At 44.0% G+C, this 12538-nt stretch overlaps 1 protein-coding gene across 5 annotated transcripts in view; it reads right to left on the reverse strand.

Moving 5' to 3' along the window:
• The window catches only part of Mboat1 (membrane bound O-acyltransferase domain containing 1), a 126693-nt gene that overhangs the window by 83588 nt on the left and 30567 nt on the right, over nt 1–12538 (reverse strand). The gene's annotated exons all lie outside the window — the stretch shown is intronic.

Here is a 12538-nt window from a genome sequence, read left to right on the forward strand (position 1 = left end):
GCGCACCCGTGTCATGCAATGCCGCGGAGGTCAGAAGAGGGCTTCGGATTCCCCTGGAACTGGAGTTAAGGACGGTTGTCAGCCACCATGTGGGTGCTGGGAATCGAACCCAGGTCCTCTGCAAGAGCAGCCAGTGCTCTTAAACACTGAGCCATCTCTCCAGCCCCTCTTCTATCCATCTAAATTGAATCAATTTTCTTGCACTATGGACCTCCTTGGTCCATCTTAAATCCACCCAGTTCCCTTCCTACACCTATCAGCATTCAGCCTACCACTTATTTTCACTTGGATACTTCTAGCAGCCTTCTAACTGGCCTCCCTGCCTCTGACTCTGTCCAGCCCTCCAACCTGCCTCCTTAGTCCTGATCTCAGCTCAGAGTCACCTCTTCCAAGAAGCACCCTCACCCAGGTCCACAATGAGCAATGTCCTGCTTTACTGTATAATACCTTATTTCCACAGACACTGTTCTATAGTAATCTCTTCAACAAGGCAAATCTTCAAGAAGCCAGAGACCAAATCCACATGCTTTACCAGGGAGTCTCCTGGGACAACCTTAGCACATGTCTGTTCACTCCATATGTGGCACCGCTATCAAACTAAATAATTCTACCCAAGTCTAGCTTGATAAATCAGCAAGTTTCTGGGGGTTACTTGTAGGCACATGGGTGACTCTCAGGCAGCTCCATCACCAAACGCTCACCTGGAATGGATAGCAATTCATGATAGCTGCCCTCTAGCTCCCTTCCCAATCTATACGCAGCTCTGCCAGAAAGTTTCCTCTCTCCAGCAAATGCTGGTGAGAATGACTTCTACAATATGGATGAGCTCTTGACAAATGACTTTTACTTAACCTTGCAACCAGAAAGTTAATCTTCTCTTAGCTTGTTTACAATGTAGACAAGCTCACTAATCCTTGAGCTCCTCTTGTGACCTAAGCACAGCTTGAATTCTTCACACCCTTTCTTGTCCTTGACCCAGAATACTGTTATGTTTGGGTGTATGTGTGTGGTGAATATCAAAAACATTGCAAGCAGCTATTATTTGTTGAAAGCAACAAAGATGACCCCATTTGTGTTGCAAACAACAGACAGGATTAAACTGATAACATCTGTTTGTGATTGTGTGTGCTGTCCCAGCTCAGCAGGCAGAAGAAGAGAAAAAATCACCTGATAAGGGCCCATATGCTAGATATGCCTTTCTTTTAAAAAATACTTATTATTTTTATTTTATGTGTATGAGTACATTTTATGTGTATGTGTATGAGTGTATTGTCTGCAAGTGTGTAAGTGCACCCATGTCCTGCAGTATCTATGGAGGTCAGAAGAAGGTGTCAGATCCCCTGCAACTCGAGTTATGGATGTTTTTTAGCTGCCATGTGGGTGCTGGGAATCGAACCTGGGTCCTCTGTAAGAGCAGTCAGTGCTCTTAAACACTGAGCCATCTCTCCAGCCCAACTTGGATATACTTTTCAATAAAAGAAAGAGCAAAGAGCAAGCCTTTGTTATAAAGCACAGTTCTGAGAATATTCTTATGTAACAGGTGCTCAGAGCAGTTTGAGTTCCTTTTTGCTAAAATGGATGCTAAGAGTCAGACTGGTTTTATTCAGACATAACTATCATGTGGCATCATGGCATAGCAACTGTCCACAATTGTTTATGACTGTTAAAAGCTTAAGGAAGAATGTTGTGAACTTTGCAACTTTCCTGAGCTTTCTGAGCCTTGAAAGTTTCATAAGCTTCCTGATTTTATGAGTCCCCCTCTTCCTTTTAAGAATGAATACTTCAATTCAGAAGAAACAGCTACAAAAAAGTACCCATAGTACCCAGAATCTCTATTAAATCTCAATCTGTTAATGAACAAAGAAATGAATGAATAAAAGTAATGCTCAGGAGCAAAGGAGGTAGTGAGCATGTCAAGAGAAGTCTTCAAAAAGTAGGTAAAGGAAAGACAGAGCAGAGACCTGCCAATCCAAAGCCTTATATTCTATAAAAACCATGGCAAACTTGGTCCAGTCAAGATTAGAGACTTGAAAAACCTTTTTTGAAAGGCTGATGGGTAAGCATGGATGTTCCAAAACCATGGATGATTACATCAAAAGTGTGTCTGTTTAAGAGTCAGGTGACACTCTTGAATTATAAAGGTTATCTCATGTACATCTATTCAGATGTAGAATTCAGATTAATCTTGTTCAAATCAAATCTTATCTGCCAACTTAAATGAGGAAGCATTATAGTTAACCCTCTTTATCCAAACCAAGCCATATCACTGACAGTAGAAAATCCTTTTACAACCTTAAGGAAGGAAAATATGGGGGCTAGAGAGATGGTTCAGCAGTGAAGAACACTGGTTGCTTTTGCAGGGGACTTGGGTTTGATTCCCAGTACCCACATGGCAGCTAACAACCATCTATAATTCCAGTTCCAGGGAACTCAATGCCCTTTTCTGACTTCCATGGGCATTGCACAAAACGGGTGCACTTACCTACATGCAGGCAATATGCTCATACACATAAAATTAAAATAACAAATAAAGTATTTTTAAAGGAATGAAAACATAAGAGAAGTTATTAAGTATACCACAATAAAAAAGTGCCATGAAAACCAATTCTCAAAGAGGTTAAAGTTTCTCACAGTACATTTACCAAACCAATGGAGGGTTGCAATCAGGTTCCTCAACTGTTGTCTTCAAAATCCATGAGAATGTGAAGTAAAAACTTTTTACCTTATCAGGTTGATAATGAGCAAGGACCCTGTATGCCTAAACTTTTGTTCTAAGAAAATTCCAAAGAGAAATACAATAAAACGCCATGTAATATAAAATATATAATATGTACGCACAAGGCTGGAGAGATGGCTCGGCAGTTAAGAGGATCAGAGCTAAGTCCCCAGACTCTATGGGAACAGCAGGTGATAAATGTGGGGACCTAAAGGCCCCACCTTGCAGAGGTCCGAGAGGAAGTTACTGGGGCGTGGCCTGACTTGTTTTAAAAGTCTGAAGGCTACTTCAGCACTGCTGAGGAGTGCATGATCAGCAGGTGACCATCCTTAAGATACACCCTCAGGGGGGAGGGAGGATTTCCAGGTGCCTTTGTAAGCTCTGTAACACCTGCAATAAATGAGTCCCTGCTTGACTAGGCTCCCAGTTGCGTCTGAGTGTTCCCGGTACTGGGGGCGGTGTGGGCTGGTGAACGGCACGCTTACTCATCCCCAATCATCACTGTGGGGGGGGGGGTCACTGGCTCGAACCCCCCACAGATAACCACCTGTATCCCTAACTCTGGGGGATCGGAAGCCCTTTTACAGCATCTATGAGTACCAGAACTCATGTGAGATGTACACACAAATATACACAAATAAAATAAATAAATAATTTTAAATATATGTACATGCATATAGAATACACCTCTTACAGATCACAAAAGTATACTTAATAATAATAGCATATTTAACATTGGCAGCATAGGCCATAGTAAGCAAACTGTATGCAGTGAAATTATACACGTTTCAACATAGTAGGACACACAAGAACACAGTGGTGGCTAAAGATGGAAGGGGCAGAAACCCAAGCACAGTGCGGCCTCCCTGAAAGGACATCCTGAGAAAAGATGAGTCCTCAGCCACAGCACACAAATTGAAATTTTGTGGCCTCAGCACAATACAAACTGCATTTTGTATACCTCTGTTTTCATAAAGGAAAAAACAAAACTTCCAGGATTTAAATCTCAAACTTCCACAATGTAATCATAGATTAAAAACAGGTTTTAAAAGATAACAAATTTAATGGAAATCTTTCATCAGAAATGATGAATGACTCACAGTGGAAAATACCTGAAACTGAGTCAAAACACCCTTGGCGGCCTGTGAATAGGAACACTCAAAAGACAAGTGGAATTTTGTTTGACTATCGAAGAGGTAGACCAGAAAACTGACATGTTTTAAATCTGAGGGCCACGCGCAGAATTGGGCCATGCAGGTAAATATTTAGGAGTGCAGAGTTTAAAGAATGGAGAATGGAAAGGCATAAATGTTTGGGAAGGAAAATAAATCAAAAGAGGAAAAGCAAATAGATGTCAACAGCACACCTTCTCAAGAGAGCTGAGAAGCTCAGATGAGGTCTTAACACTGACAGTGCGCAAAACCTAGGCCTGTTCCCGATGGGCCAGGAGGGTCTCTGTTGAGCCATTTCCTCAGAACTTGGCTGTTCTCTTGTGGAGGAAGGAGAGAAGCAGGAGGCTCCTAAAACTCGGGCAGCTAACACAATTCACAAGGCTCAGTTACAAGATTCACAAGGCTCTTCTCCAAGGTTATAAACAATTGCTAGAGAGGGGAAACTGGCAGACTTTCCCTGGGTACAGGAAGTTGGGCAGGGAACCCCAGGGGTGCATTCACACGCTGTCATCACCCAGGCTGCATCACCCACCCGGGGTGGGGCTTTTCGGTGATGCAGCTGCCTTTCAGTTGCCGGTGCTCCTGTAAGTGACCCCGATGAGCTCACTGGTTCACCACGCTGTAACTGGGAAAGCCGTTTCTTCGGTGGTCCCTGATGCCCTCTCTATCTGGGGTGAGTAGATGTCTGTGCTCATCGCCACAGGAACAGGTAAATCACACACAGTCCGATTCACACAAACCTAGTAGCTTGCTACCCTTTGGATCCATGTGCACGAAGGGGGAAGTTAGAGAAAACCCAGGAGTATTCTGATAACCCAGTATTAGTGGCACCCATAACCAGTAGCTTCTTCACTTGGCCTGAAATAAGTCACATACTCAGCCAGCAAAGGCAACCTGACAGTCATTCTGCTTCACTGGATGGAAAGACAATTTGATTTTATTTTTCCCCGGAGAGTTGCAAAGCAAATGAAAACTAGCTCGAGGCTCACACTTCACCCACCTCTTCTCAGCCCCCAAAGGTTCACTGATGCTGCAGGAACAGGGCTGCACAGACCAGAAGACGGCACAACTCCCCACCCCATCCCATTGGCCAAATCCACAGGCTACATGACAGGAGCTAATAACCCCAGCTAGTCACTTGCTTGGGCCTCTGTGGGTTGAGGTGAAAAATGGAGCTAATAATAAACTGTCAGATCCCCAGGGTTTCTGTGCTCTAAATAAAATAAAAGGATTTGAAGAAAGCATGAACTGGAAGCACACTAAACAAATCAAGCACTAATCACAGTTCCTGTGGTACATTCTAGATTCATTAGGGTCTAAAGAAAATGCTTATAGATGTATGCATTTTAAATGGATTCCCAGGACTCTGTGCCCGCCTTCCAAGTAGTGGGATGTATATGCTTTTCTCTCAAGAGTAAAATCTGAGATTTATAATACAGTTATTATTACAGTTTAAATGCAATTTGTCTCCCAAAGACTCATGTGCTAGAATTTTGGTTACCAGAGTAGTGATGTTGGGAGGTTGTGGGACCTTTGAGAAGTGGACCCAACATAAGGTGGCTAGATCACTGAGGGAAACCACCTTAAAGGGGGACTGATGTAGCTCTTGTGAGACCTGAGTTAGTCCTTTAAAAAAGTAGGTTGTTAGGGCTGGAGAGACGGCTCAGCGGTTAGGAACACTGTTCTTGCAGAAGACACAGGTTTGAATCCCAGCACCCACATGGCAACTAACAACTGTCCATAACTCCAGTTCTAGGGGATCCAACAGCCTCCACGGGCATTGCACGACACAGGTACACTCACTTACACGCAGGCATAACACTCATACACATAAAATAAAAAAATAAATTTAAAAAGTAGGTTGTTAGCCAGGCATGATGGCACAGGCCTTTAATCCCAGCACTCAGGAGGAAGAAGCAGGCATATCTCCGTGAGATGGAGCCCAGCCTGGTCTCCATAGCAGCAAGTGTTGGCCAGCTCTGGCTACAGGGTAACTGTCTCAAAAAGATTTAAGAATAAATATGTTGCTATGGAGAAAGGCTACCCAAAGCACTGTGCTTCCTGTATATACCTGGTCCCCTTCCATTTCCCTCCTGTGTTGTGACCGAGGGACCCTCGGCCAAATAGGTAAGGTTACCTGGTTTTGAACTTTCACCCTCCAAAGCTGTGAGCCAAATAAACCGAGATGGCTCATTGGGTAAAGGCACTGGGTAAAGGCACTGGGTAAAGGCACTAGCTTCCAAGCCTGATGATCTGAGTTCAATCCCTGGAACTACATGACAGAAGGAAAGACCCGACTCCCACAAGTTATCCTCTGACCTCCATATGCACACTGTGGCATGTAGGTGTGCACACACATACACATGCACATGCCCACACATTCACAAATAAAGAAATAAATGTGAAAGGATATAGAGAGAAATGCTCAGAAACAGAACTTGCCTTTAGCACAGACACTGCTTCCTAAGTGTAGTATTAGAGCTTAGGTTAAAACAAATCTGTATTTTTCTCTTCAAGAGAAACTGAAGAAACAATTATCACCTGCTAAAAAAAAAGTAAATAAAACCACAGTATACAGCATGTAGTCCAACACATCTTCATGGTTGTCTGCAAAGGGTCACGTAGAGCTTGGTCATAGGGGAATACATTTTTGCTTATGTTTTCAAGTAAATGCGATACAGTGTTATGGCCTTGAGCAGAGACTGAAGCCTGCACCATCCTGATCTGGTACTCAGCCACTGCTTACTACCCTCTTCATCTTGTAATGGACCTTACCCGATTCAGAGAAAACGAGATTTTACACAAGAACACACATAAAATATTAATATCTGTAGGAGAGCCATCGAGGACTCTGTTTGTGAAGAGGATAATATTTTTGTTTCAAAAATAGCTAGGCACTGGTCAAGGACTTTCTTTTCTCCCTACAGTTAAGAGTTATACAATTTGGGAGTCTTTTAGATAGATCCACTGAAGGAGTACCCCAATTGCCACACCCTGCATCCCTTTTCAGCATGGAAGAAGCCAGAGTGGTCTGCGTCCCAATTCCCCATTGGCAAATTTGGGTAACCACTTGAGGGAATGGTATAATAAAAATAGGAAGTAGAAGTTGGCTAGGCAGTCAGAGTAAAAAGACCCCAAAGAAAAGTAGCCCATTTTTCTCTTTGCTGAAAGTCAAAATGTCCTTGGGCCTCTTAGCAGCCTGGTCGGTACCAAAGTCCAGAAATATCAAAAGTATTTAAGAGCTCTTATCTAATCCCTAAATTTTAACGGTTACCTCTTCAAAGAGGGAAAAATATTAGAGCAACATGTAGCCCAATAAGATCTCAGGAAACCTGGGTTTACTCTTCCAAGCCCCTGAAACCACCTGGTGGGCACGCACCTTCAGTCTTACTAAGTACATGGCTACAGAACAGCTAGAATGGGACTCTCGCCATGGAGACAAGTGCATACTAGTCCATGTTCTCCCCTAGGTTTATCTCTATAGCAGAGAGAAAGGGTGGAAACACTTCACCTTAACCCAGGTCTCTCAAGGGCCAAGAGAAGTCCCACCACCATCTTGTGAAAACGGGCACTGCAGGCTCTGATGCCTTGGATGCTGCCACCCTAGCCATAAGCAATAAAAATTTTAGGCTTCTAAGCTCTCAGATAGACAGGACTCCATCAGGCAGTTGGAGAGACAGGTTAACTCCCTAGCTAAAATGGTGCTACGGAACAGAAGGGGGGATAGACATGCTGTTCCTAAAGGAAGATGGCTCATACATGGCCTTAGGTGAGGTTTGCTGTTTTTACACCAATAATTCAGGTGTAATTGAGTTTTTCTGAGCCTCTGGCAATCCTCCTCACCTTTATGGTGGGGTCCATGCCTCTTCAGTTGCCTAACCAGATAGATCAAGAGGTGCCCAATTGTCATCAAAATTAGGGTCCTAAGGGCCCAATATGACCCTCAAAATCAAAACAAGTCAAAGATTTGACTTATGTCCCAGAGCCAATGGGGAATGTAATACCCCAAGCACCTCCATTTTATTTAAGTTTAACTGGTCAATCATCTGGTCTTGGGACCACACCTAGGAAGGTGGGTTATGCTAAATAGATGGGTGGAATACCTAGTGAGTTAATGAGACAGCACTTTTTCCTGCTTGTAATCCTGCCTGGGGGGAGGGGGCAGAACTTCCTAGCTACAGCTACAGCCATGTATTCTGTGAGGTGCCCACTTCCCTGAGGTCTTCAAGAAAGCATAATTTCCCTTTTCCTTCTTCATGCCTTTCATACTAAACGTGCTTTCTTTAAAGCTTTGCACTGCCCCTAGCAGCTCCCAGCCACATGGCTGCCAGTCACGCAGGCTCTAAACCTGCTCAGCCTCATGTCTTCCTTTCTTCCTATCATTCACCTCCTCAAGGCAGCTGCCAAGATGACTAGCTCACCTGCCCTGAGGATTTCTCTTTAAAATTCTAATAAAATTGTAAAAACTTTAAAAAAAAAAAAAGCTATTTTTTTAAAGCTGGGCCTTTATTTTTATAACATTTTGATTTATTTAGTCTCTTTCTCTTTCTCTCTCTCTCTCTCTACCTCTCTCTGTCTCTCTGTCTCTCTCTTTCTGTGTATACACAGTGCCATGACATGCACGTGCAGGTCAGAGGACAATTTGAGGGAGTTAGTTCTCTCCTTCCATCATTTGGGTCCCAGGGATCAAACTCAGACAGTCAAGCTTGGTGGTGAGCACTCTCAATGGCTGAGCCATCTCATCAGCCTTTAAAGCTTCATCTTTAAACAACCACATAATAAAAGTCCAGGAACAGATGAACCTTACTACCCACTTTTATTCCATCTTAAAGATTATTTTAACATAGTCTAGCCTCATAATTATATATCAAAATGATAGGCAATTTACAAAATGAACTTGATTATTTACAAAGTTACTTCATACATAGAAGAAACCTCCAAATTCTTTAACCATCCAATTCACCCATCAAGAATTACCAACCTACTTTCATTACTCAGAAGAAAACAATACTGAGGACCCTGCTGGGGAGGAGTTTCAGCAATGAAAAACAGGCTGGTACTTAGTCACCTCCTGTGGACAGTCTGGACTTTGATCTTCAGGAAGTTGCATTTGCCCCATCTTAGCTAACAGCAGGGTCTGAGCTGCCTGGAGATGCTATGATAGCAAACATTTCTATTTAAAGCCCACCAAAAGAAGCAGCTATGCACACCAAAAGTAGCAAGAATCCAGGTGTCTCTTGCACCTACAGGTGCTGCATAGACACTCTCCTAAGAGACCAGCACTTCTGCTCCTTCCCCCAAAGCTCAGCCTGTCTGCCAACACCCCTAAGCCCTCACTCCCTTGTCCCTCTCACTCCTGGCAACTCAACTAAGCGCTGAGGCAGAGCTGAGCAACACTTGAAAGACACATTCCACAGTTGCCTCAAACATTTTTGAATGCTATTCTCATTAAAGGTGCTCTCAGGAGGCATGGCATGGTGGTGCCCACCTGTAATCCCAGCACCTGAAAGGCTGAGGCAGGAGGATAGCAAGTTTTAGGTCAGCCAAGGCTACATGGTGAGTTCAAGGTCTGTCTGAGCTACATGGTGAGATAGATGCTACCTAAATTAAAAAAAAAAAAAATACAAAAACAGTACTCAGACCTCAGGACACTACTAAGCCAACACGCAATTCCCCGTCTCCTGTTCGGTTCTCCTCTTTCTGGACCATTCTGCAGTGTAAGCAGAAGTTGTTGCTGCTGTTACTGGATCATTCCCAGAAATGCAAGATCTAAGGGGAAGGAGGGAGGTGCTGGTGGTGGGCAGTGGGCCACGTGCACACAGGGAAAAAGGACAGGAAAGTCCCAATAGTTTCATTCGGTGAATGACTTTCTACCCCACAAGACACCACTACCCTGAGCAAAAACAAAGCTTGCTAGAGCTACCTAGTGCAATGCAGACCCTCATCACAGCCCTTGTCAAACAGAGAACACCTCCAGAACATGCCAGAGTCATAGAATTATGGGGAATGAATATTTTTAAACTAAGCCTTGCTACTGTCTTAAGCATGATGGTTTACCAAGTATAAATGGTATAGAGTGAGGACACTGGTTCCCTAGTCCTGAAACAGCCACTAACTCGGTATGCAACAGATGCATGAAGGACTGCAGTCAACCTCTGGAATGACTGGAACACTGGACAGCCTATTAATGGAGACAATATGTGCACAGACACTTGAAGTTCCAGACTGTCCCAGGTGCAATAAAGCACACATAAGTGCAGTGGTCATCGAAAACATATAAAATCTGAGCACGTGACTCTCCCTCACCTCACTCTTCAGGACTAAAACTCCCTAAGTAGGAAAATTGGGACATCATATGAATGATTAAGGTTCTTCTTCAAAAGTTCTTATAACTGCATTTAATATTTTGGCTGAGATAAAGAGATTTATCCTAGGAAGGGAGGGCTGATTGCCACTCGGGCAGCCAATGATGAGCTCATTCACTTCACGTAAGGTTGCTGTTGACGACACAGGCAGTATGTGATCAGACCTATTGTACTCACAGTCAATGGGGGAGGAGCAAGTTTTCCCCACCAAATGCATACTCCTCAGTTCCGCTCACCGCTCACCGAACACACCTGGGGTGACTAGTAGGTACTATAGTTCCCAGCAGCTCTGTTAAAGATAACAGAGGGGCTGGAGAGATGGCTCAGCGGTTAAGAGCATTGGCTGTTCTTGCAGAGGACCCAGGTTCAGTTCCCAGCACCCACGTGGCAGCTAACAACTGTTCATAACTCCAGTTCTAGGGGATCTGACGCCCTCTTCTGACCTCTGCAGGTATGCACAACATGGGTGCACTTATATACATGCAGGCGACGTACTCATACACATAAAAATAATAAATAAAATATTTAAGAAACAAAGAAAGATAAGTGAAATTGAAATTTCCCTCCAGGAGCTCAGGGAGTGGACAGCATCCAAGTCCTACCTCCTTTCAATGACTGCTACAATTTGTCTGAGCCAGTGTCATCGCACCTGTGACATCCCCCTAAGTATCTGTGTGCATGTCATCTCCATTAATAGACTGTATAATGCTTAATTCTGACTGTCAGTTTGATCAGATTAATAAGTACACAGGGCATTAGTGAGGCACAGTTTGGGGTATGTGTGTGGAGGCAGCACTATCCCGGTGGGGCCCAGGACTGAATAAAAAGCTAAAATGAAGAAAGCATGCTGGGTGGGGGCGTTCTTGTGTCTGCCTCCTGACCCACCAGGATGTGTGTGTGAAATCCCAGCACCACACTCCCACCACCACGAACTCCACCATGCCTTCCCCACATGAATTCTTACATGCCTACACACACACACACACACACCACACACACAATGACTTTTATATCATGAGCCAAAATAAACCCCTTCTCTCCTTAGGTTGCTTCTGTAAGGTGTTTCGTCACAGCAATGAGGAAAGTAGTAACAGAGTGCATCTTCTCTGAAGAGAGCCCTACCCAACTGCTTTTACCTTCATCCAGAAGCTAAACTTGTGTAGTCTCTTAAAAGCAATCCCTGAGGCACCTGTACCTCCTCCAACCCTCTTTCCTTCCCCCTTCCTCCCCCATCACTCTGTCCTCACCACCAACCATTTTGACACACTTTCCACTGCTCCTGTCCTTGTCCTGCCCTCGCGGTCGCCCATCCTCCTTCCTCCTTAGGGTCTGCCCAGTGTGCACCCTCGGGACCCACTGGCAGCTCGTTCCAAGAAATACCCTGGCTCTGACTGGCCCACATCCCACTCTCTGACCCTTCCAGAAACAGTTGCTCTAATTTTTTGCTATCTAAGAGCAAGACACATCAACACATAGGAGCATACCAACAAAACTCCAAGCTGACCTTCCTGTCGCTGGAACTGCTGGAATTTCTGACCTCTAACTACAACACCAGATCTTTCTTCTGCCACTTAAATATCAAGTACACATGACTTTTTTTTCTAATTCTGAAACAATTTATCCATGTGCAAACGAATTTAATTAAAACTTTCATTTAATAAATGGCATCTCTTAAGGAAACTTGCAAACTTTTAAATTGAAGGTACACAAAAGCTTGATTAGAACTTAAAATTTGAGAATTAAAGAAAATGAAATGGCCAGAAATCAATTTAATGTATCTGAAACAGAGTTTAATGAGACATGTAATTAAAATAGAAATGTCAGCAAATGATTACCTTGAACCAGTCACTTTCAGACAGTACAAAGAGAGGCGAAAACAGACACTGGGTGCTGGGCATTGACAGACTTGGTGGATGAAGGGGAGAGATGGACTATGAAAGACAATGGATCCATGACAGAGACCAGTCCGGCTGCTGCTGTGGAGGCACCGGCCTCCCAAGTACCATAAGACAGGGAGGACCAGGCCATCACTGGACAGTCAGAGCACCCCAGAGGGACTGGGTTGTTTCAATTGGATGAGAATCACCACATTGTGACATCATGGCCCACACCTGCTGAATGTGAGACTCTGACTCTTTTTTAAATGTCTCTCCCTTCTCCTATTACCTCCTCTGCCTCATCATCCCCCTGCCTCCACTTCACTCTACCTTTCTATGGCTGGTCTTTTCTCTCACCTGTTCTGTGTGTGTGTGTGTGTGTGTGTGTGTGTGTGTGTGTGTGTGTGT

The sequence above is a fragment of the Nannospalax galili genome, unplaced genomic scaffold (genome assembly GCF_000622305.1).
Source record: "Nannospalax galili isolate Female #2095 unplaced genomic scaffold, S.galili_v1.0 scaffold1083, whole genome shotgun sequence".
NCBI classification, from domain to species: domain Eukaryota; kingdom Metazoa; phylum Chordata; class Mammalia; order Rodentia; family Spalacidae; genus Nannospalax; species Nannospalax galili.